The sequence below is a fragment of the Solanum dulcamara genome, chromosome 9 (assembly GCF_947179165.1).
Source record: "Solanum dulcamara chromosome 9, daSolDulc1.2, whole genome shotgun sequence".
NCBI classification, from domain to species: Eukaryota; Viridiplantae; Streptophyta; class Magnoliopsida; order Solanales; family Solanaceae; genus Solanum; species Solanum dulcamara.
In genome coordinates, this window is record NC_077245.1 from 6,266,800 (window position 1) to 6,292,063 (window position 25,264).

Genomic DNA, 25,264 nt, shown 5'->3' on the forward strand with positions numbered 1-25,264 from the left:
TCCTCAAACAAAGAAATTGAGGCATATATTTTTTCCTGCTGAATTGGCCACTTTGATATGGAACTTCTTTGGCAAACCATTTGGCATTAGTTGGGAAAATTGTAATATTGTTGGCATACTTTCTAACTGGTGGAGTTCCTGTTAGTAAAAAGTGGACTAACACAAAAATATATATGGTCAAAATAGTGGAATAAAATGGAAAAATAGTGACACCAAGAATTTTACATGAAAACTCTTTTAAATAAGGGAAAAAACCGCGGGCCAAGAAGAGCAACTGATATCAATATAGTAAGGAATTTTATACTGTGCGGTCACAAGTACAATACTCAAAATGACTCTACTACACACTCAAAAAAAATAACACTCTTTTAATTTACCACATTACTAAAATATCGCTCACACTTTATTTTTCTTTACAAACTATTTTCTTATAATTTATAGAATCCTTACTGCTCTCTAAATAATTTTTCTCTCTGTGAATTGGTGTGTTTTAAATGAAGAGCTGAAGAGCTCCTTTTATAGGTAAAATTTTCATTTCACCGTTCATAATTTGTCAAAAAAATTAAGCCACTTTTCGCCGAAAGTTTGCATTGCTGCACTTTGTTGACAAAAGAAGAGTGGGTTGCAGCTGTAGTTTGTTTACAAAAGAAAAAAAATAAGGGTTGGACCCAAAACTTTCTTGAGCAGTCATCAATGAATGTGACAAAGTAGAGTGCACCACCGAGAGTCCTTGTCTACATTGGACCACATAAATCAGAGTGCACCAATTCAAGTAACTCTGTCTTTCTTGAAAGAGGGTTAGACTTAAAGGAAACTCTATTTCATTTCTAGCTAAGCAATGCTCACACTTTTCTAATTTAGCATTTTGGAAATCTAACAATAATTTCTATTTGGCTAGAATATTAAGTCCTTTTTCACTAATGTGGCTAATCCTTTTGTGCCATAACATGGAGGGGTTATTGCTCTCAATTGCATTCACCATATTGGCACAAGTAGAAGTCGTAGTCCAGTATAGACCACGTTTGTTACCTCAAGCCACAACCAAGGAACCCTTAATGAGTTTTCACTTTCCTCTACCATTGATACTAGCATATCTTTTATCATCTAAAATACCAACAGAAATTAGGTACAAACGAACATCAGGTGCATGTTTTACATTGTTCAAAACTAATTTATTTCCAACACTAGTTTTCAAACAAATTGTACGAACACCAACCACCCTAGATACAGTCTCAATATCCATACTCAAGGTTCCAAAGTCACTAGGAGCATAGGAAGTGAAAATTCTTTCTTGATGTCACATGAGATGCGGGACCGGTGTGCACAACCCAGCTTGACTCATCACAAATAATATTTATCATATCCGCATCAAGGACTATAACAATATTTTTGGTGGAGATGGTGGCTAGACAATTTTCATTGCCATCTTCCGCTCTGTCTTTATTCTCCCTCTTCAATTTCCGATAGAACTTCTTTGTGTGCCCTTTCATACCACAATGATAGATTCAATATCGTTAAGTCTGCCTCTGGATTTTCTCCTGCTATGTTCTCTATTCTGAGAACCACAATTTTTATTTCTCCTCTAGAGCCAGTTACCAAGACATCCGATGAAGAAGAACCTTGAGATTTTCTTCTTATCTCTTCGTTCAAGACACTACTCTTGCTGGAATCCATATAGATCATACCATCCAGAGCAGAATTTGACAATGAAGTTCTAAATATTTCCCTAAAATCTGATAGGGAACCAAGTAGAAGCAAGCCTTGAATTTCTTCATCAAATTTAATGCCCATAGCAAATAATTGATTCATGATTTGCTGAAAATTATTCAGGTGATGTGTCATCGGAGAACCATCATGATATTTTAAACTTAACATTTACTTTATTAAGAATATTTTATTGTTCCAGTTGTCACACCTCGGAAGGGTACTCTAGACGTGACCGACACTCGAAGAACATTGCTGGTCCCCAAGCGAATCACTTAGTCCAATCACATATTTATTCAACCTCATTCTGCCAGCGAAAGACTCAACTCACAAAAATACTATTCATAAATAAGGCCAAAGTCCAACCATCTATCCAATCAACAACTAATAAGAATGAAACTAGTCAAAATGAAACAAATCAACATCATTAACACTCTAGTCCATGAAGCCTCTATCAGCAATCAAAGAGGTACTAATGACAGGTTCATGGCTACCATAAATCAAATAAAGGAAAGCTAACTTAAAGTTGAAAAGATAACTGCGGTATCCTTCGAAAACAGAGAGGACTCACCAACTGGCTGGAAGCAAATAGATTCTCAATGGTGTGCCTATTGATGATCTCTAGTACCTGTCCTTGCATCATGAAATGATGCAGGCTCAAATGGATGTCAGTACGTGGAATGTATGAGTATGTAAAATGGCAGAATGATACATGCATCAGGGTAGGATCAAATCAACTCAGAATCTCAACTCAGAAGAAGGAACAGCTAAACCAAAATGTCCTATGTCTAAACAAAAATATGATTTAGACAAGACTAATCATATACAACCCAATCCAATCCATCCCAATACGACTCAGAGTACTATCAAGACCTATATGAGAGTTTCTCTTATCCGACAACTATCCCTTATGAGCCAATGATAGTACAACAAGCCAAAGTTGTTGTCACATCCGTTCATACCTTGCTAGGGTAAGAACGAATCAACAATCATGGATCTGTAACCAATCAAGTTCTATCATGTCAGGATAGTAATTTGGAAAACATCCAACTTTAACGGTTTAATCATCTCCTATATTTGGTGACGTAGTTATTGGGTTTCACTTATTACTTACTCTTACCCAATTCGGTGCTCGATACTCCTCCCAAGACTCAATGCTCATAAAACTCTATTCAATCAGTTCAATCTAGTCGTTTTGATAAGTCTTGTTTAGACCCTTATCAATTTATCAATTCTATCACAATCAAATCTCTCGATCAATCATACTATCCAATTAATCTCAATCACATTTTTCAAGAGTAGTTAGATATGCATTTATGACAATATTTAATCCTATCCAATCATTTCTCCATTCATTCAGCCAATCTTTTAGGGCTAAATCATGACTCATCAAGACTCCAAATCAATAATTAAGGAGACTCAGAATATTTAATCTTATAACAATAATATGTATAACAACTTATACCAATCAACTTTTAGACCCAACCATAGTATAAGAATATTGTAATATAGGAATCAACTCAGGTTCATGGGGATGAAGACATAAAGTATTTATCAATTTCTCAACTCATCAACATAACAAAATCAAGTTAGTAGATGTAAAAACTCATTACGACATAGATCTATCAAGAAAACTCAATTCATATGAACATTCAACTCAAAGAAGATGTAGGGCACATGGGTGAATTCAATCCATGTTATGAGCAGTCTTACATATTTGAATCTTAGGAGTTATTGGATAAAAGTGTTGGTTTTGGAACCTTTTAGCTTGAAGTTCAGAAACCACTCTATGGATTTGTGAATGAGATCTTGAACTTGGAGTCTTTAGATCTCCCACTATTGAGAAATCCCTTTCTTGAAGTTCTTAATCTTTGGGAGAAGGAGAATTTTGGATTTTGAGAGTATCTCTACGTATAAGAATATTATTAGGTTGAAAGATTGAGAAAAATCACCTTTTAATAAATTTCATTGGCAATTTCGGCGAGCTGAAGGTCTCCTCGCCGAACCATTCGCCGAGTCACCAAAAGGTGTCTGAGCTCGCCTAAAATAACAGTTTATGAAGGATTTTGAATCTATTCGGTGAACTAAATCGGCTTGTTGCTGAACCATTCTGCGATTCGCCAAATTGGCAAGTGAGCTAGCCGAATTATCCTGTCTGGACATGCTTCAATAAAATAATTACAATTTTCTACTCCAGACTGCAAAAAATGCTATCTTGGTGGGTTTGGGAAGAAGACTCAAAGACCTTTAATTTGATAGGTCATGGGCCACCCAATTCGTTATATTCTAGGAGATATAGTCGTTTGAAGTTGACCCTTATATGAATTCATTCGGAAACTTAGCTGATAGAAATTCTTTGGACTTGGCTTGGTTTTAGAGATATGAATTGATCCTATATCATATATACAATTTGAAGTCTTCGAGTTCAAGCCTATATGCATATGAAGAATGGTCCGAATCTTAGCGTAGAAATTTTGAGGTGTAACACCAATCTTCTGAGCATAAAAGCTTTCAAGATGCTTCTATAGGGTACGAGCATGTGTCTCCCAGAAATATGGTTCAACACATTATCGTTAATCCATTGCCTAATAAATCCACAAATCTGTCTGTGCAACAGATTTCACTCTTCATTTGTTTTATTATCAAGTTTTATAGTGGTAAAGACTTATTGATAAAAATTTTGACATAAAATAAATCTTTCATTTCCCCCTTCCAAATGGAATAATTAACACCATTCAAAGTAATCATTATACTAGTGTTGGCTTCGATTGTTTTCCCCAAAAAAATATATAACTATTGTAAATTAAAGTAAGTCTTTTCTGATGTGGACTTTCAGACTAGGCTACAACCATAGAGCATACTCAGATAAAACCTAGCTCTGATACTAGTTTGTTGGAAAAAATGGATTAACACAAAAATATATATGGTCAAAATAGTGGAATAAAATGGAAAAACAATGATACCAAGAATTTTACATGAAAATCTTTTTAAATAAGGGAAAAAACCACGGGATAAGATGAGCAACTGATATCACTACAGTAGAAAATTTTACACTGCATAGTCACAAGTATAAACTCAAAATGACTAATACACACTAAAAAAGAATAACACTCTTTTGATTTACTCAGACTCTATGAAACCCTCACAACTTTCTAAATAATTATTTTCTCTGTAAATTGGTGTGTCTTAAATGAGGAGTTGAAGAGCTCATTTTATAAGTGAAATTTGCATTTCACCGTTCATAATTTATCAAAGAAATTGTGTTATTTTCACCAAAAGTTTGCATTGCTGCACTTTGTTGACAAAAGAAAAGTGAGTTGCAGCTGTACTTTGTTGACAAAAGAAAAAAAATAGGGTCTAGACCCCACAGTTTTAACAAATTAAAGCAACAAATTATATTTCTTAATTATTAAAATCTTTCCGATCGTTATATCTCCTTTTTGTGTAGCAAATTTCTTTTTTAGGTGATATAAAGGGCACTGGCACCATATGGTAAGTGGTTAGAGCAAGTCTGAGGAAAATGATACTAAAATAGCAAAAGAAGAGAAAAAAATTGCTTTAGAAGAAAATAAAGATAACCAAAAGCCACTAGTCACCAAAGGACTATATTCATATATGTAACAACCTGTTAGGTCGTTTTGAGCACTAAAACTATTTTGGCTTTTTCTATAAAATTTTAAATAAAAATTTGAGTTATCCATTTAACTATGGTTATTTAGTTGAAGGGTATCCTTTTAAATAATTAATTTATGTGGTAATTTAATTTTTTATAATTAATTATTAATTGAAGGCAATAGTTTTTTTTTAAAATTAAAAGTGAGTCATACCCAGTACTCCTTAAAGTCCATATATCTAGGTTAGATAAAATAGATATAGTTATTTATAATCTATATTTGGAAAGAAAAAAATAAGAGGGGACGAAGAATTACTGCGGTTGCGCGACGTGGACTAGAGCAAATTTTGAGTGTGCTTCAGGTAAGGATCGGATATATGTTTTTAGCAATAACAAAGTATTTTAATGGTAGTTTGTATGGTGAGAAGATTGGGAATTTAATAAAAATATAGTGCCATCATTATGTTGAATAAAAGGAAAGAAGAAGGAAAGTTTGAATTGGAATCTGTTGTTCACGTGGGTTCTTCCCTTTGTGCATTTTGTTTTTTTTGTTAAAAAACAAGTGGTTCAAGTGGTTGTCCACTTGAATTATTTTTTTTCTTTACATGGGGCCCACTTCAAGTTGCCCATTTGTTCTCTTATCTTAGGGCTATAAATTGGCCATTTTGCAATGAAATGAAAAATATAAAAACACACAGTGACATGGCTTTCTCAATTCTTCTGCTCCTCTCTCTTTCTCTTATTCTCACCTTATTTTACTAAGTTAATTTACTTTATAACACGTTCTCAACACGAATCTCTAATTTTTTTCAAAAAATTAACTTCTATATCAAGTATATCTACTGAAGAAATTTAATTTTAGTTGTCTTTGTTATTTTTAAATTAATTTTCATCATATCAAACTTGTCAAAATTGGAGTTTGTGACACTTGATATTTCTGGCAAAAATTATTTGTCATAGGTACTTGATGCTGAAATCCACCTTACCGCTAAGGGTTTTGGTGATGCTATAATCGAATGAAATAAAATATCAAGTCAGGATAAAGCGAAGGATATGATTTTTCTTCGTTATCATCTAGATGAAAGCCTGAAGGTTGAATACTTGACAGTGAAAGATCCACTTGAATTGTGTAAAGATTTAAAAGGGAGGTATGACCACCTCAGGGAAACGATATTGCCAAGGGCTCGTTATGAGTGGATGCACTTACGGTTTCAAGATTTTAAAACTATAATTGAGTATAACTCTGTTGTATTTAGAATAACTTCTCAATTAAAATTATGTGGGAAAACTATAAATGATGAGGACATGTTGGAAAAGACACTAACTATTTTCCATGCCTCTAATGTGATATTACAGTAGCAATACTGTGAAAAAAGTTTTCAAAAATACTCTGAATTGATCTCATGCCTTTTGGTGGCTGAGCAACATAATGCTCATTTAATGAAAAATCATGAAGTCCGTCCCACTAGAACTGCTCCATTACTGGAAGCAAATGTGGTAGAAGCACATGGCCAGTCTAAAAGAAGACAAAATAAAAATCAAAGTCAAAATAATATGCGTGGATGTGGCAATGGAAAAAGACGATATAATAATCGTCATATCAATTGATCATCTCCAACAATAGCTTGTGTCGGTCTCATGAAAATTTATTTCCCTACTACGTACTTTGCCTTCCTATGAACAATTTGTATGAGAAGTCAAGATCAAAATAATGGTCATTTTATTATTATTATTATAAACATTCACTCAGGCTATACTCACCCGTGGTGATTAATTAAGAAAACATTTAAGTAAGCACAATTTACAAAACAAAAGAGAGGACTCCTCTGTAATGTTGCGTTTATGCATGATGATCCTAAAATGAATGTATCCTCTTTCAAAATAGTGGTTTTGAAACCAGAATAGGTCATTTGATCGAAACAACTGCTTAGATACTAACTCGTTTTGATGGGATAATTTTGCATTATTGGAGAACGACATCGTTTTGCCTTTTTAGAGAATGAAATCAATAGAGCATAGGGGAGGAATGATTACATTCTTGGAACAAGTAGAGGGAACAGGTTCAAGTGCATTGCTTTTATATTTAATCATGAATAATTGTACTGCACACACCTTAGATCTTTGGATAAAGCTGAATTATGCTCCAGTTTTATTAATTCATTGTCCTGTGATAGATGCAAATACAACGTTATAGTGCATGAGTAGCTTGAACTTAAAAGCAGTATAGGGACATACAACTTAATGTACAAGAATGAACATAAAATTAAAATCAGAGTGCAATATGTACAATGTTTATTAGCTAATCACTGAGGGATACTTGTCTAATCTTAATCATCCCCAGCTCCAGCATGTTCCTTTCAAGGTGTTCCCTTGTCAGTTCCTTAGTAAAAACATCAACAAGTTATTTATTTGTGGCATAAAAATTCATGGAGATTGCCCTTCTCCACATTATTCTTAAGCAATGGTGTCAGATCTCAATTTGCTTTATCCTCTTATGCTGAATTAAATTTTTGGCCATGTTGATAACACTTGTATTGTCATAGACGATTGGGAACCACTATGTTCAACCCAAAATTTTTAAGTTGTTGTTTGATCCAGAGAGGTTTTGCACATGAGGAATACAATGCCATATAATTTTGCTTTTTTGTTGCCCAAGAGATCAAATATGATCCCAAAAAATGTGTCATACCTGTGGTGATTTTTTTCTCTACCATAACCTGCATAATCAGCATATGCATAGCCTACAAGCTCAAAGTTGTTACCTTTTGGTTACCACAGCCCCAAGTCAGTTGTTTCTTTTAAATACCTTGGGTTTCTTTTAACTTTGCTTGAAATCTAGCATATGGTCCCACAATGAATAATATATAAGTCAAGTTGGTTGGAAGATACAAAAGAGATTTGATCATCTTACTATATTGTTTCTACTCTATTGTTGTACTTGTTCCTTTCAGACCTAACATTATTGTTGTAGTGAAGAAGATGACTATCACTTTTGAATCTTTGTCACTGTTAGATACACCATAGGCGAGATATAGTTGTTTCACCTGTTCCTACACAATTGATTATCCTTGGTAACATTCATCATTGTCCTATTTTGCCAATCTCTTTGATTTTACCTTTTTTTATCCTCCAAATAGCTATCATTCCACCCTTTTCTTCTGCAAGTGAGAGAAGTTTCCTCATATTTTCAGTTATCTGGCTTGAGCAAGCACTATTCATATATCAATGTTGCTTGCTTTCTCTCACTTTTAGTGCAAATTTAGAGGTTAGATTTAGGAACCCATACTAGCTTGGGTCCTTTCTTTCGATCAAAAGGATGAATAAGATCTCTTTTTATCCAGTTTGGTGAGCTAATTTTCAATTTTTTCTTTTGCACGTACCGGTTCCTTTGATGTGGTTCAATTAAGGTTGTTCCTTTTATGACAATCCTTTTGTTAGTATTGATTCTGGATTTTGGACAGAAGACCCTAGAGTGACCAATATTACCGCAGAGTATACAAAGATCAGAGGTTTTGTTTGTAGTTTTCTTTTCAAAACCTATTCCAGTTTTAATATTATGTGTGTTATTGCTGAGTTGAGTTACAATCATGGAAGACTAATTCCATTTATTTTCCCTCTCAAGCTCATATTTAGTTCTATCTAATTCAAGATTCATTCTTCTAGAGTTTTTCTTTTCTGAAAATAGTTCATTTTTAAGCCTCTTAAGATCCTGTTCACAACTAATTTGATCATCACTAAACTTGCTCTTTTCCTTTACCAATGAAACTTAATTTCAAAACTTCTGTTTTGAGATACAAATTACAAGAATCAAGTTGTTGAACCTTTTCTTGTAGGTGTTATATCGAAAAAAGACGGTTTAAAATTAATTTCAACTTTTTAGAGAAAAAATCAATTTTAGAAAAAAGGAGTCGCCACTTAATTTTTTAAAGAAATTAAGAAAACTTAATTTAAAAGACCCTAACAGATTTAAGTCTTAAAAATTTAGAGAAACAGGTACGAGGTTCTTATTTCCACTTTGAGAAGGTGTTAAGCATTCAAAGTGGCCGCTAACGCGCGGTTATCCGACGATTTGAAAATTATTTGACTAACTTTTAAAAATATTAATTTAAAATGAAATGAATACTTTAGAATTATATTTTTTTTTTAGAAAAAAAAAAGAGATTAAACTTAAACATTGAAAATAATATAGATGTATATATAAAAAAGTAAAAGTTTATCAAATAAATAAGTAAAGGTAGAAAATCATTTAAAGAGTAAACTTAACATGAATTGGTTTATCTTTAGGGGAATCTAATTAGGTTAAAATAAATTAAAATTAATATCTAGGAAAGTATAACTAACATAAGTAACTAAATTATTACAACCCGAATCAATATAAATACAATAAATAATACATGAAACAACAATAATAATAACAACAATAATAATAATAAGAACAACAACAACAACAACAATAATAATAATAAGAACAATAATAATAATAATAAGGACAACAATAATAATAATAAGAACAACAACAACAACAACAACAATAATAATAATAATAATAATAATAATAATAATAATAATAATGATAATAATAATAATAATAATACTAATAATAATGATAATAATAATAATAATACTAATAATAAGAACAATAATAATAATAATAAGAATAATAATAAGAATAACAAGAACAACAACAATAATAATAACAAGAACAACAACAATAAAAATAACAACAACAAAAATAATAATAATAATAATAATAATAATAATAATAATAACAACAACAACAATAATAAGAACACAATAATAACAACAACAACAATAATAATAATAATAATAATAATAATAATAATGATAATAATAATAATAATAATACTAATAATAAGAATGATAATAATAATAATAAGAATAACAATAATAATAACAAGAACAACAACAATAATAATAACAAGAACAACAACAATAAAAATAACAACAACAAAAATAATAATAATAATAATAATAATAATAATAATAATAATAATAATAATAATAATAATAATAATAATAATAATAACAACAACAACAATAATAAGAACACAATAATAACAACAACAACAACAATAATAATAAGAACAACAATAATAATAATAATAATAATAGTAATCAACAACAACAATAATAAAAAACAACAATAATAAGAACAACAATAATAATAACAACAACAATCAATAATAATAATAATAATATTAATAATAATAGTAATCAACAATAATAAAAACAACAACAATAATAATAACAACAACAATAAGAACAAACAATAATAATAAGAACAAACAATAATAATAATAATAGTAATAATAATAATATCAAACTACTTGGAAAAATAATGAACAAAACTAAGTGTTTTAATAAAATAATCCTAACATATTCTAGCTAATTAACTCTAACACATGCTAGCTAATTAATCCTAACACATGCTAACTATAACAAATTTATATCATTAATTTTAATTATTCTTATATACATACTAACTAAAAAAAAAATAAGACTATGAGTCAACTAAATATAAAACGTGAAACAATTAAGTAAAATAAAACTGAAAAAATATTTTACCTCTTTCCGGGCCAAGATTGAAAACGATGAGCGGAAGACAACTTCACCACCATCCAATAGCTTGATGGAACTCCAATCTACAAAACAAAAAAAAAAGATTTTTAAAAAAAGTTTAGACTCGAACCTTCATGGGTTCTTAGCCTAAATTTCAACTTCAATCTCCTATTTTCCGTGAAAGAAAATATAGATTGAAAGCTAGAAATTTTCACAACTTTTAGGCTGGGGACAAAAGTCCAAAATCTTAGCCAAGTTAAGAAAATTTCTAACTTTGGGGTGGTTAAAAAACCTCCTCCTTCTTCCTCTTCTTAATGAAAATATGAGCCTTTATATAGGCTCCAAAAACCCCAAGTTTTCCATGTATTTTCGATGTGGGAGTTTGGGATTTTCTTTTTTTTTTTTTTTTTTTTTTTTTTTTTTTTAGAAAAAAATTAAAATTTTCAAAAATGCAAACTATAATTAAACTAACCTAACTAACATTGTATTTAGTAAAAAAAACAAATCTTTTAAGGTAATTTTTGAATAACCACATAAATATTAATCAAATATATAGTTATATAGAAATATGTATATTATACTAAAATTTATAAAAAGATAAAAATAGTTAAGAATAATATGAAAATATATATATTTTTTATAAAAGCTAATTGTTTCAAAATGTTCAAATTCAAAGAAACTCGATAACTAATTTGCGTTGTGGATGGCCAAAATTGGGTGTCAACAGCTGTCCCTTTCTTTGGATATGATTGATAAAAGAGATCGTGGACAAAGAAAATTGACAAATCCAATTTTGGCCGACTCCATTTTCATCTTTTTGAAAAGGGGTTGGTACGAGTTTTGAATTATGAATGAACCCCGAAATAACCACACGCCTTCCGATAGAAATGTAGTTTATTGTGGTGGAAGTCGTTTCCTTAGCTCGTGTCCTATGAGTTTGACATTAATCTTTGGACTGTGTTCCAGTTCGCTGCTAAAAGGATTCTACGTTGTGCTGCATCCTCTTTGATGTCGTTCGCACTTTCTTTCATCCTCTTTGCATGTTGGAAAAATCCTCATTGATTCGTTGGTAGGATAATGCTGCACTATCGGTAGGATGGTGATCCATTGATAGGATACTTGAAAAATAACTATCTGTCCATCGGTAGGACAAATGAAGATCCATTGGTAGGATATGTTGCATGTCCATTGGTAGGACGAATGAAAATCCATTGGTAGGATATATGCAATGACCTTCTTGGCAATGAATATGCAATGACCCTTTTGGCAAATGAAAATGCAATGGCCCTCTTGGCAAATTAAAATGCAATGACCCTTTTGGCAATGAATATGCAATGACCCTCTTGGCAAATTAAAATGCAATGACCCTTTTGGCAATGAATATGCAATGACCCTCTTGACAATGATGAATGCAATGACCCTCTTGGCAATGATATTACCACCTCCGGTAATATAATATGAATAAAATAAAATATGAATGGCCCTCTTGGCAGATGAAAATGCAATGGCCCTCTTGGCAATGATGAATGCAATGGCCCTCTTGGCAATGATATTACCACCTCCGGTAATATAATATGAATGCAATGGCCCTCTTGGCAATGATTATGCAATGGCCCTCTTGGCAATGATGAATGCAATGGCCCTCTTGGCAATGATATTACCACCTCCGGTAATATAATATGAATAAAATAAAATATGAATGGCCCTCTTGGCAGATGAAAATGCAATGGCCCTCTTGGCAATGATGAATGCAATGGCCCTCTTGGCAATGATATTACCACCTCCGGTAATATAATATGAATAAAATAAAATATGAATGACCTTCTTGGCAAATGATATTACCACCTCCGATAATATAATATGAATAAAATAAAATATGAATGGCCCTCTTGGCAAATGAAAATGCAATGGCCCTCTTGGCAATGAAAATGCAATGGCCCTCTTGGCAATGATGAATGCAATGGCCCTCTTGGCAATGATATTACCACCTCCGGTAATATAATATGAATGCAATGGCCCTCTTGGCAATGATATTACCACCTCCGGTAATATAATATGAATAAAATAAAATATGAATGGCCTTCTTGGCAAATGATATTACCACCTCCGATAATATAATATGAATAAAATAAAATATGAATGGCCCTCTTGGCAAATGAAAATGCAATGGCCCTCTTGGCAATGAAAATGCAATGGCCCTCTTGGCAATGATGAATGCAATGGCCCTCTTGGCAATGATATTACCACCTCCGGTAATATAATATGAATGCAATGGCCCTCTTGGCAATGATATTACCACCTCCGGTAATATAATATGAATAAAATAAAATATGAATGGCCTTCTTGGCAAATGATATTACCACCTCCGATAATATAATATGAATAAAATAAAATATGAATGGCCCTCTTGGCAAATGAAAATGCAATGGCCCTCTTGGCAATGAAAATGCAATGGCCCTCTTGGCAATGATGAATGCAATGGCCTGGCAATGATATTACCACCTCCGGTAATATAATATGAATGCAATGGCCCTCTTGGCAATGATATTACCACCTCCGGTAATATAATATGAATAAAATAAAATATGAATGGCCTTCTTGGCAAATGATATTACCACCTCCGATAATATAATATGAATAAAATAAAATATGAATGGCCCTCTTGGCAAATGAAAATGCAATGGAAATGAAATGCATTGTCATCTTCTTGGATGATTTGACAATTTTTTTTTTTTTTGTATTATTATTATTATTATTTTTTTTATTTTTTTTTTTGAACAACTCGTGTTCGTTGGAACTCATGTCTTTGATAGAAGTTATACGAGGCCTCGGTGGCTCGCAACTTGAATTTGAGTTCGCTTCATTCTAGCAATGTTGGAGATTATTTGAAGTTGACTTCGAACTTCTGACAATTCTTGATGGAATTTTTGAGATCTTCTCAAAAATTCTGTCCCAGTTGCATATATTAACATGATCTCCAATCTTGACTTGCTGGACATAGTATCTTCTTCTGAATTTTTGAGAAGATCTCAAAAATTCTGTCCCAGTTTTCATTAAAAGGGAGAAATGAAAATCTTATGGGGAACATGACCGAGCCATTGTGGCGCCTACATATCCTGTTGGTGCAGGAATCAGGTCAAATGTAGTTCCAATTCTCTGGATGATGAATGCTGCAAAATCTGAGACAAGATAATCAGTAGACACATGTGTAATATGAGCATAATGACATGGAAAACTGTATTACTTACAACATTTCCAGCTTAAAACACGAGATATTCCACCAGTTTAATATGGACGATCCAATGAAGTAAAATAGGCATCTCACATCAATGGGATTACCCACTTTCAAAGGACAAATGCAAGAGTTTTTTTTTTTTTTTTTTTTTTTTTTTAGTGAATGTAAAGAGATAGTCAAATTTTGACTACAATTGGTATCAACAGTTAGGAATGCATAGAAATATTTCTCATTTCCTTTCTCATAACTGAGATTGACTTCAAGGTAATTCTTATAGCTTCAAGTAGTACCTCAAACATACTTAAGTGTCGACAAGATTTTTTTCATCCTGCTTCCAACAAAGGTTTAGAATTATACCAATCATCATGTTTCAAGTGCCCTCACAATAAAGAAAGTTCTATTTCGCACATATATGAAGTGTTTGATTTTGAGAACATTTTACAAAGTGCACTCACACTCTCAAGAAAGTTCAACGCATGCAACTGTGATACCATATGCTTGGCCTGCATGTAAGTCTCCACTAATGTGAGAATATTTGGAATGAGATCATATAGGGCTTGTTTATTGGTTTGTAATGTAGGCTAAGGGAACGGGTGGGATATTAATTTGGGGTAAAAGTGACTTAATCTCTCCTTGAGCATCACACTGAATTTGTGCTTTTGATGATTGATACGCCTTTGACGTCTAATCCTCTTTCTTTTGTCTCAACTTCTTCGAGTCTTTATTTGATAGAGTTTTCCTCTTTTCACCTCTTTCTTTTGTCTTGACTTCTTTGAGTCCTTAGTTGTTAGAGCTTTTCTCTTTTTGTTCCTTTTTGAGGTTTCTCCTTTTTTGTTGGAGTAGTTTCCTTTTTATCTTACATCGACCTTGTAAAAGGTTCTTTTTTTTTATGAGAAAGTCGTCTTTGCTTTCTTGACTTTGGAGACTTTACGTCTTTTGCCTTTGGCAATTTCGAAGTTGGATCTTCTTCTATAATTTGCGCGTCTTTGGTGCGCTCAAGGAGGTTGGGCCAAGAGAGGGATAGTGCATGTAAGCACTCAGAAGGGAAAGGGCTAAGATGTGGTTGTCCAAAGAAAAGGTTTTAGGCTCAAAGTGGGAAAACTAGGGATTAATGTTATTTGGTAGGCTCTGAAAGGCACAATCGGGTCAAAAAAGGCCTACAATCCTTTCTCAAACCAAATATAACTCAGGATTTCGCCTCAACAAACATATCAGGCCAAGTTCTAGATCAACAGTGCGATGCAATTGAATTTTAATCTAAAGCTCACCACACAATGCACATGAAGCTATGAGGTTGGTTATATTCTTACCTTGAATGCCCGCAAGAGAATTTTCAAGCATCACAAAAGTACGAATGAAAGATACCAACAGAAGCTATGGTTTACCACAAAGCCAATCATTTTCATCATACCAAATATTTCGCATGCTCCTAACTGTATTCGTTCCAATCAAGAAGATATGACACTTAACATATGTACACAATTTATTATTTTATTTATTTTCTATTTTTTAATCATTTTTTTTTATGAAAAAAGAAATACCGAACCCAAGAAGGGCTGCCTACGTATCTCATCGAGATGAGAATCAGGTGTGTGTAGTTCTTGCAGATATGATATATAAAATAATTTAGAGCTTTAGACAAACTTGGTGTGGTCTTCCAATGTTAATATTTTCTGTGGAGATGCTGCAGCGTGCTTTATAACCTCCCTTGGTCGGAATGTTGTGGCTTCCAACTTCATTACTCCTGAATCGACTTTGGAAAGGTCAATGATGTCATTTATTAGTTGAAGAACCAAATCTTCTGAAGACAATATTACATTCACAAGCTGACGATGTTCCTTATCCAATTTTATAGTAGAAAAAATCTCGATCATATTGACCACTCCTGACAAAAGGATCTAATCTAATGAGACATGGTTGCAAGCATTTGTTTTTCTCGCATAGTTTTCTCTGTTAAGTTCAGTCTCCTTGGCTTTCTGTACAACTATCTCTTCTTGCAATTTTGCCATTTTTTTTTTCTCTTTTCCTTATCTGATCAGTTATCTCCATTCCTATGTAATTTACACCAATTGTCTCTCCTGCCTTACTGAACACAGATTCAACATATATTAGAGAATTCTTTGACCCAAATAATCCCTTCTTTGCCGATATTCCCCTTTCCAAAACCTCTCATTTGAAGTCTCGAGATTCCTTTACATCAGTACTAGTAAAATCTTTACATTTATTTATTGATGATGTCCTCTTCATGCAGACTTGACAAACAATTGTAGATAACATAACTCATTGTCCTGGTGACGGGTAATAACGGGTGCATTTTGGAGGACAAATTGTACAAAATTATCTGCTTTTTTCAGAATCTGGGATAATTCTTCTACTGGAGAGGATTGTCTTTCAATGTTTTCTATGCTTTCCTATAATTTCTCAATTAGTATTTGCATCCTGTTGAACACTTGTTTCCAATAATTTGTCCAAATATTTAGCTCTCTGCTTTCAGTATTTTATGTTGTCATACTCAGTAGACCCTTGTGGTCAGGCCCTTCCCTGGACCCCGCGCATAGCGGGAGCTTTAGTGCGCCGGGCTGCCCTTTTTTTATACTCAGTATCTATTTCTTGTTTATCTTGAATTTTTACATCATTTTTTAGGAGACTCTTGGAATATGTATCTCTTTAATTCTTCATCTAGTATAGACGTTGGATGTTTATCACCCTATATCTTTCTTCCTCAAATTGATACTTCTCCAATAAATCCAATTTCTTGAGCTTTGGTTATTGTTGTTGTGTTTTTCTTGAGGATTGTCTCTTATGATTTGAATTCTTCCAACTATTCAAAGAATCATACATTGTTATAACCATCCCCGACTATTGTCGGGGACAGTTTTCCTGCAAAGATATGAGAAAAGTGTGAAAGCGGGGCCATTCGATAAAAAAAAATAAGTAACAAGATATAGGAGTAAGATTTTATAGTCAAAGACTCCCCCAATTTATCTTTGTCCCGTGATCCCCTCTCTTGAAATAATGTCGTCTCTTCTGTGTACAAAGAAAACTTCTTAGTTAGGGAGAGGGAATTGACCTCCAAATTGAGATCCTTTCATTTATCGCATGATGTCCTTTGATAACAGCTCTACAAAGAAAGAAACAACTTTGTTGAACCCTCGATCTTTGAGAAGTAAGCAAGTTTGTTTTCCGACATAAATTAGTCTTTCCCTGAAAAAGAAAAATAACTCAAAAGCCAAAGTATTAGTCTGTGCTTGTAATAATTAATGCAAAATATCACATAATTCTAAACACATAAATGTTGCTTTGTTTTAAGACAAATTAATCTATGGGTGAAGAAAGAGTAAACGGACAAAAAATAATTTTATGATAAATGTGTGAGAAAAGTTGACTTGTGAATCACAGATTTTTTTTTGCGTTTCAACTTTTGTACCCTTGTTTTTCTTAGATGCAGAAAAAGTTCTCAATTTCTTTGAAAGAATGAGGAAAACTGAAAACTTCAGAAACAGGGACCGAGCCTTGAAAGACTGCCTACGTATCTCACAAAGGAGAATTCAGGTCCTACGTAGTTCGACCACTTGATTTTTTTTGTTTTGTGGATATGAGAAAGCAAAGTTTATGATTTGAGTGCAAAGTTCGAATTTTGTTAGGAAATTAAAGACTCATTGAATATTTGGACGCACTATTGATAGTGACTCGATATTTATGATATTTATGCTTATGAGGCTCTAAAAAAAATCTAAAAGAGTGGACTAGCATGTCTCCAAATAAAGCAACATATTCATAAAACAGTTATAGCATATAGCACACAAACAATTATTGCGCATCCTAAACAGATATGTGACCTTTTTGTGCCAAAGGTAGGCCTAACGATTTGAAGGATGTATTACGTCATTTGAAACATTCCATTGCCCCAAAACTTATATTTATACAAATATTATGAATAATTTGAATGGGGATACATAAATGGAAAAAAGGGATATAAATAATCAGTCCCACGCAGGGGTACAATCCTAACTAAGCCTTCGTGGAAAATCCTTCTTTCTTGATTTCTTGACATCTCCGAACGCCAACGCCTTTTGGATGAAGTGTCATTTACTGAAGGTCCTTCTTTGACTTGACTAAGCTACAAAAAAAAAACTCCCAGCCCCGAGGAACAATGGTTTGCCAAACCGCGTATAAAACCTTCAAATTTAAACATATAGGTATGCTTGTCCATTTAGGCCGAGGGCCGTTTTGAACTCAAGGTGGTCTTTCTAATGGGCCCAATACGCCTTGGGTATGGGGTCGTCTTAGGCCAATGCACTAAATTAGGGATTTGGCTTTGCTCTACGCTAGGTTGACTAAGAGTGGCTTTTGCAAGACTGGTAACCCAAGCGGACAACTCAGGCTGGAACTTACGACAACCATTGGACGCATGGCGTATCAATAAATTGTCGATCATTCCGAAAAGGGTTAAGTATAAAAAGCCCGACTGCGGTACCGCAAAATCGTTCTTTAATATACTATACATTAAATAGGAAAAATGCTATGAAATACAAATAACAATTTAATATATAAATTAAACACATAATTGCACAATTAAGGAAAAACAAAAATTACTAATTATTACAAACCCAAATAGTTAGTCAAATAAGCAATCAAATCTAATGGTTAGAACCTAATTAGTCCCCAGCGGAGTCGCCATTTCTGTTATATCGAAAAAAGACGGTTTAAAATTAATTTCAACTTTTTAGAGAAAAAATCAATTTTAGAAAAAAGGAGTCGCCACTTAATTTTTTAAAGAAATTAAGAAAACTTAATTTAAAAGACCCTAACAGATTTAAGTCTTAAAAATTTAGAGAAACAGGTACGAGGTTCTTATTTCCACTTTGAGAAGGTGTTAAGCATTCAAAGTGGCCGCTAACGCGCGGTTATCCGACGATTTGAAAATTATTTGACTAACTTTTAAAAATATTAATTTAAAATGAAATGAATACTTTAGAATTATATTTTTTTTTAGAAAAAAAAAGAGATTAAACTTAAACATTGAAAATAATATAGATGTATATATAAAAAAGTAAAAGTTTATCAAATAAATAAGTAAAGGTAGAAAATCATTTAAAGAGTAAACTTAACATGAATTGGTTTATCTTTAGGGGAATCTAATTAGGTTAAAATAAATTAAAATTAATATCTAGGAAAGTATAACTAACATAAGTAACTAAATTATTACAACCCGAATCAATATAAATACAATAAATAATACATGAAACAACAATAATAATAACAACAATAATAATAATAAGAACAACAACAACAACAACAATAATAATAAGAACAATAATAATAATAATAAGGACAACAATAATAATAATAAGAACAACAACAACAACAACAACAACAATAATAATAATAATAATAATAATAATAATAATAATAATAATAATAATAATAATGATAATAATAATAATAATAATACTAATAATAATGATAATAATAATAATAATAATACTAATAATAAGAACAATAATAATAATAATAAGAATAACAATAATAATAACAAGAACAACAACAATAATAATAACAAGAACAACAACAATAAAAATAACAACAACAAAAATAATAATAATAATAATAATAATAATAATAATAATAATAACAACAACAACAATAATAAGAACACAATAATAACAACAACAACAATAATAATAATAATAATAATAATAATAATAATGATAATAATAATAATAATAATAATAATACTAATAATAAGAATGATAATAATAATAATAAGAATAACAATAATAATAACAAGAACAACAACAATAATAATAACAAGAACAACAACAATAAAAATAACAACAACAAAAATAATAATAATAATAATAATAATAATAATAATAATAATAATAATAATAATAATAACAACAACAACAATAATAAGAACACAATAATAACAACAACAACAACAATAATAATAAGAACAACAATAATAATAATAATAATAGTAATCAACAACAACAATAATAAAAAACAACAATAATAAGAACAACAATAATAATAACAACAACAATCAATAATAATAATAATAATATTAATAATAATAGTAATCAACAATAATAAAAACAACAACAATAATAATAACAACAACAATAAGAACAAATAATAATAATAAGAACAAACAATAATAATAATAATAGTAATAATAATAATATCAAACTACTTGGAAAAATAATGAACAAAACTAAGTGTTTTAATAAAATAATCCTAACATATTCTAGCTAATTAACTCTAACACATGCTAGCTAATTAATCCTAACACATGCTAACTATAACAAATTTATATCATTAATTTTAATTATTCTTATATACATACTAACTAAAAAAAAATAAGACTATGAGTCAACTAAATATAAAACGTGAAACAATTAAGTAAAATAAAACTGAAAAAATATTTTACCTCTTTCCGGGCCAAGATTGAAAACGATGAGCGGAAGACAACTTCACCACCATCCAATAGCTTGATGGAACTCCAATCTACAAAACAAAAAAAAAAAGATTTTTAAAAAAAGTTTAGACTCGAACCTTCATGGGTTCTTAGCCTAAATTTCAACTTCAATCTCCTATTTTCCGTGAAAGAAAATATAGATTGAAAGCTAGAAATTTTCACAACTTTTAGGCTGGGGACAAAAGTCCAAAATCCTAGCCAAGTTAAGAAAATTTCTAACTTTGGGGTGGTTAAAAAACCTCCTCCTTCTTCCTCTTCTTAATGAAAATATGAGCCTTTATATAGGCTCCAAAAACCCCAAGTTTTCCATGTATTTTCGATGTGGGAGTTTGGGATTTTTTTTTTTTTTTTTTTTTTTTTTTTTTTTAGAAAAAAACTAAAATTTTCAAAAATGCAAACTATAATTAAACTAACCTAACTAACATTGTATTTAGTAAAAAAAAACAAATCTTTTAAGGTAATTTTTGAATAACCACATAAATATTAATCAAATATATAGTTATATAGAAATATGTATATTATACTAAAATTTATAAAAAGATAAAAATAGTTAAGAATAATATGAAAATATATATATTTTTTATAAAAGCTAATTGTTTCAAAATGTTCAAATTCAAAGAAACTCGATAACTAATTTGCGTTGTGGATGGCCAAAATTGGGTGTCAACAGTAGGAATTGGTTTTCCTCCTTTATACGATGTTGATTTTGTCAAGGTCAATTTATTCAAATTTTAGATTGGTCATGGATGCTAACAACTGATTTTTGTTGTCATTCAATACTGAAATAGTGTCTGTGAGAGTTAGAATTAGAGAAGATAGTTTTTTCTTTGAGAATAGTTTGAGTTTGTCTTTAAGGTCAAGAAAATTTACCTCATTTTCTTCAGAGTCTAATTCAGATTTAGGTTCTGAGTCCTCTATGGCCATAAGGGCGATGTCTTCTGCTTCTTCACCGGAGTAATCTGAACCTGTTCCCCAAGCAACATACATAGCCTTACCAATTTCCTTCTCTTTAATCTTTCTTTTGCTTGCTAGCTCTCTCTTTTCTTTTTCAGCTCTTTCTTTTCTCCACTCGATTTCCCACATAGGACAATCTTTAACTTGATGATCAATTTTTCCACATTTTTAGCATCCTCCATTTTGTCTCTTTTCTTCGTTATTTTCTTTATTTGGTGTAGGTTTCTTTTCATAGTTCATACCTTTCTTGAAGAGTTTCTTGAAGTTCCTACTAATCAAGGCTATGTCCTCATCATCTAGATCAGATTCACACTTTTAGTTGCCTTGAGGGCAAGGTTATTATCTTTGCTTCCTTCTCTCCTTTTAGGGTTATCAACATTTATCTCGTAAGTCTTTAGATTCCTTACAAGCTCATCCAGCATCATGTTTGTCAGATCCTTAGCTTCTCGGATTGTAGTTACTTTTCTCTTCTATGACCTAGGCAGAGTTCGGAGTACCTTGTCAACCTATTCCTCAATAGTGTATATTTTATCCAAAGATACCAGTTCATTTACCACTGTAGTAAATCTTGTGATCATATCCTGAAGTGATTTCCCATTCTTCATCTTGAAGGCTTCATATTCTGCATAGTCTGACAATTCTGAAATTTCTAACTTGAGTAGTTCCTTTATGCGCATTAACTAGCGTGTCCTGTATTTTCTTTGCAGTGGTACATTCAGAGATGTGATTGAACTCGTCAGGTCCGAGTCCACATACAAGAATGCACTTGGCTTTAGCATTCTTTCTGAGCATCCTATAATCGTCTTCTCTATATTGAGCCTTGGGCTTTGGGATGTCATTTCCTTCAGTGTCTTTCGTCATAGGAATCAAGAGGACCATCAGTAACTATGATCCATAATTCATAGTCTTGAGCTTGAAGAAAGTCTTCCATTCGTGCCTTCTATTATGAGTAGTATTGTCCATTAAATAGAGGTGGTCTGTTGTTGTGTTGTCCTTCACCGTGTCCGAGAGGAGGTGCAGAATTTATAGTGATCTTACCTTGAGTGGTCAGATTCTTGTTAAGATAACGTTCTCTGATACTAATTTTTGCAGTTCTTACCCCCAGATTTGTCTAAAAACAAGTATATTTTATTTGTTCCTTTGCGGATTATAAGAACTACGTTATGGAAAGCAAATAAAGTAGTAACACAGTACTTTATCATGGAAAACTCCGGCTCATAAAGGGTAAAAAAACCATGACCTACACCTCTGTAGGATTTAAATTCAACTTCACTAAATACTCTGAGCCTCAACAGTTTAAGATTACAAACCTATGTAATCTAAGGAATTATAAACTCTAATTCATATGAATCAATAATCTCCCGTGACTGTTGAATCAATTTCAAGTTATGGATTCAGATTACAACTTTTGTAATCCTAGAAACTAACTCTAATCCCTAAACTTAAACACAAACCTCCCAAAGTTTATGTTCCCAAGCCTTCAAGTTGCCCAACTCGAAAACTATATTTCTACTCCAGTTAATAACTTACTGGATCTAAAAAGCGTTTAAAATACAACTCGATAAAACGCAGTACAAGCAAACTTGACTTAAGAACTATAAAGCATAGGCCTATGGATCAGGTTCTTTAATGTTGTTTCCTTGCATTGGTTGCACTTGAATCTTCAATTAGAACTCTCTCAAATATGAACTCTCTCTTACTTGAATTTGTTTTGCTTGATGCTCTCTATGTAAGTGCGCCAGGTTCTTTGTGAAAACCTTCTTTATTATAGACGCAAGACTTCTCCTTTTTTGAGTCAATATCGGTGTCCTTTTACTGCTTCCCTTTCCTTGTAGAATTGCAAGACCTCTCCTTATCTGAGTTGGAGTCGTAGTCCTTTTACTGTCTCCCTTTCCTTGTAGGAATCCTCTTATGAAAGGAAACTTTATGCAACTGGACAGGTCATAAATGTTCTCCATCCACCGCCTTAGTACTTCTGCTTCGCATGGTTGACTTTCTCCTAATCCTAGTTGGATTCGGTCTGAAAGAAACATGTTATAGCTACCTGTTCCTTTCATCTATTCCTCCTTTTGTCAATCATTAAAATCTTTCTCAATCTAACAATGTGTTATCAGCATGAGCATCACCATTCAGCCGACATGTATTTGCACTTGAGTACTGTTTGATCCTTTCTCTCACAACATTCAAAAGTAATGAAACTAATGAATAACAAAAAGGAGTTAGCGATGCTTACCTGACATATGACGATTAGATTTAAGACTGACTATACATTGGGGTAGAATGTGGGTGTTCATATTGCCACACCACACCACATACAACTTTGGATTCATCAAGTCATCAACCCCAGTATCAAAATCTGCACTTGATCGAAAAAACTGCTCAGGTCCTAACTCAACCCTTTTTAGAATTTCTCGATATAACTCAACATAAAATAATATGTTTTTCACCATTTTTATCTTTCTCGGACATCGTTTCACTATACATACACAATTAATAACAAGTACCAAAAAAGAATTACTGAACATGTGGAATGATTAAGAAAACACCAAAAATGAATCAGTTCATCAAGAGCGTACCTTATTTGAGGATAGAATAAAGGGGACAAGTATATATACCAACACCATGAGAATGAGAACCGAGTACAATGCTATGCATTTCAAATCCACGACGCATAATGCTGTCCACATTCTTGGCTGATGTCCCGTACCAAGCATACTCAACTCTAGGGTTCCCTCTAGCTCTCGTTACGTTCTCCAAATTCTCTTGAAAAACCTCAAACCTCGCCTTTTCCATTGGACCGGTTCGCATCCACTGATGAATTGCAGTGACTGTAGCACCACCCCCCGAAAGAGCCAACAGTAAACGCTTTACCTTTTGATAGACGTACTCCTCTTCTCTCATTAACCTTGTCCTAGGTCACTTTGGTGGAAGAAATTTACGTAGGCTTAGCAACAACACACTGTGATGAACTGTCTACTTCGTTTTCCTCACTTCCCCTCTTCCTCTTTCCTCTTTCAATCTTACGATTCTCCGAGGAGAGATTTTCATCAACATTTCCCTGATTTTTATGGAGATTTTCTGACTCCTCATCGACAACATCCTTGCCATTTTCCCTGATCATCGGTGTTTTTGTCATCATGTACACTTAAAATCTGTGGTGATAGAAATGAGATTTAAATTTGTATAAAAATAAATATCTCTTGTAATAGAAGAAAGAACTTGTCCGTATTTATACAAGCTAAGTGTTGATTGGTAAAGACATTCAAAGGAAATGACCGCTATGAGAGTACGCAACGGTTTGTTTTACGGGAAAATGTTTCGGTACTATAAAAATCGGCTATTTCCACTTTTACCTATTTTTGCTTTTTTCTTTTTCTATATTTCCCTAACCCCTATTATTAATAAAATTAAATTTTAATTATGACCTGCATGCTCATAGAGGATTTTGACTACTTTTTCCCCCGTTCAGTTAATAGACTATCTGCTTTTTTACCTATTCGATATATTGCATACAAAAATAATAAAAAATATATTATAATAATGAAATTACAATATATGCTATTATATAGCTATTCAAATGAAAAATATGTGTTTTTTTAATTTTAGTATGAGTGTGTTATTGAAAGATGCAACATCAATCGATGAACTGAAACAAATTGTACGAAAGCTAGATGAATAAATTTTTGAAATTAGA

At 32.1% G+C, this 25,264-nt stretch overlaps 1 pseudogene; it reads right to left on the reverse strand.

Annotated features, from left to right (window-relative positions):
* Positions 1-23,707: 23,707 nt before the first annotated feature.
* On the reverse strand, positions 23,708-24,718 carry LOC129902105 (probable inactive poly [ADP-ribose] polymerase SRO3; annotated as a pseudogene).
* Between the last annotated feature and the right edge of the window lie 546 nt (positions 24,719-25,264).